Source organism: Etheostoma cragini, chromosome 21 (genome assembly GCF_013103735.1).
Source record: "Etheostoma cragini isolate CJK2018 chromosome 21, CSU_Ecrag_1.0, whole genome shotgun sequence".
NCBI lineage: Eukaryota > Metazoa > Chordata > Actinopteri > Perciformes > Percidae > Etheostoma > Etheostoma cragini.
In genome coordinates, this window is record NC_048427.1 from 21,248,046 (window position 1) to 21,250,524 (window position 2,479).

Here is a 2,479-nt window from a genome sequence, read left to right on the forward strand (position 1 = left end):
CCCCCCCCCCCCCGTACAACTATATCTATATGGACATTTTGATACCAATACGTTTTTGGGAGAAAACCAAAAAAAGACACATGGAAACAAACTAAAAAAAATAACGTGGAAGCATTTATTTGATAGCCTCCCAACCAATAGGACAACATTGGGACTTTAAAGCCTTTGTATATAAAAATGTTGCTTTCAGTGGGAAAATCCAAGGACTAAGTCACTGCCCCCATCCCGCCGGTCAAAAGGAAGTTGTCAACAAAAGTCTCGGACTTTTCATTTCATTACCAACAAGGCATGCAATCAGCAAAACCCACAGAGAGGGAACACGGCCTTACCTTGTCATCGTCCAAAACCAGAGTCATGTCATGGGACACGAGCGGATATTTACAGGCTTTCTTATGGCCTCTGAACAACCAGTGTCATGGCCTCGTTTGTACATATTATAATTATCAATACTGCAGAAAAATGAATATGTAAAGAAAACTAATGAATTAACATTCAAAAGATATATTAAGAGGATTTTAAAAAAAGTTGAGAATTTTAAAATGCTTGGTGCACTTTGAATTCTGGAGCAGTTCTCAGTCTGAGCTGATGCCTTTTTTCTGTTTTATTGTTTACAATGGTCATACACTGTGTTTGAGTGTTGTTATCAGCCCAATAAATGTGTCTGGAAAGTTCACCTTGGGAAATGCTTCACTATGAGGATCTGACTTATTGTACCTGTACCTGCTTTGTACCGTTCCATATTAAATGTGTTGATATGTCAATATTTCGCCTCAAAGGCATGCTCAATAACACTGCCATCACCCAGAAAGCATTGCTCAGAGATAACAGGAGGATAACGAATGTATCCTCTACATGAATGGCATGATGGTCCCCTGCTGATAAAGATGCAGCGTTACAGTCTGGCTTTCTTTCCGTTGTTTGCCTGACACAGCTGAAGCTCATCAGCCATGCGCCGTCAGGGTTAATGTGTCTTTAAAATCCCATCAGCGGCCGTCACAGGACAAGGAGCGTGGGAAGCTCCTCTCCTGTGCAGATGACAAAGCATGTCCAACAATGAAGGTCCAATCAACTGCTGGCTGCTTCACAGTGTTGTTGAGAGCTGAAGAAGAAGACAACTTGTTTACTAGGAGGTTAGCGAAGGGAGGGCACGCCTCATTTGAACGGACCAAAGCAAAAGTTCTGCAGAGTTTAGATAGTTAAACCCAGGTCTTTTGCTCTCTCTCTAACTTCTTGGCTACAGTTTCCAGGAAGGCCCTTTCCTAATTTAATATGTGCAACATAGTAGCCCGGTTCTGACATCAACCCCATCCAACACCTCCAGCCAGGCTTTAAAGTTAAGATTTCAAGTGCAGTTTACTTTACTACAGGTATCTGAAAAATTGTTGGCAGTGGTTATTTTGTGAAACATACAAAAGAAGAGCAACTGGTGCATCTTTACAGTGCACCCAAACACATCTATGTAGTTTTGAAATAGAAGTCAGTCAACATTGGCCTTCATGCCAGGGGACACTGCAGTCGGATTTTGCTGAGCATGGCGTGAGGAGGTTCCTACAAATCAGCAGAGCACACTTAGAAGAGTTGTTCCTTTGGGGAAGAGGTGGAGGCACCGTGGCTGCTGCTACTTCTCCTTCCATTACTCCTTACAAGATCTAAAACTCATCCACTCTGTTCTGTCCCACAAGCACACCTCTGTCCCTCTTTCTCTTTCTCCACTTCTCTGACCTCTCTCTTCCTCCTGGCTGCCTTGTCAAGATCTGGATCTCCATTCTCTGGCCTCTCCTCTCTGTTTTATCCAAAGTGATTTCCATTTGGTAAAAAGTACTATTAAAATAAAATAGACAATAAAAACATAGCTGAGTGATGTCTTCCTCCTCCTTCTCCTCCTCTTTGTCCACTGCTGCAGTGACGGCAGTGGACAAAGAGGAGGAGGAGTTTCAGTAATAGTTTTATTTCAAATACCTGGGAGCCTGTAAGCCTGCAAAACAGTCTGCTTAGCATGCCAGAAGGACCTACTTAATCTAATTAAAACGGTCTGTTTTTCATTGGAGCTAAGTGTTCCAAGGTGGTACAGTAATAGACTTTTTATAGAGCCAGTTAGGGGAAATAATCCTAGCATATGCTTTGGATTCTTAAGACGTTTTTTTTTCTTATCAAAATGATCAATACATGGGTTCAAACCAAACACAGAAACACGTCTAGACCCTGATAGATTTCGCCTCCAGCCTGGCGTTGAGTGTAAGTGAAGCACCCCGCCCTGCGTTTCCTTCAACAGGGCTCGGCTGTATCGATCCCTCTCTCCCAGCCCTCCATTATCTCCCAATCAATTCAGGATGCCTCTTCTTGTCGCCCTGATGTGGAGAAAAATACTGCCTTAAAGCATGTGGGAGTGCACATGCACATGTTTGTTTTCTGTGTACTATCTGATCTGTGCCCTTTTTTTCCCAGATCTGTAATCAAAAGATAGCCAAGGGGGGGGGGG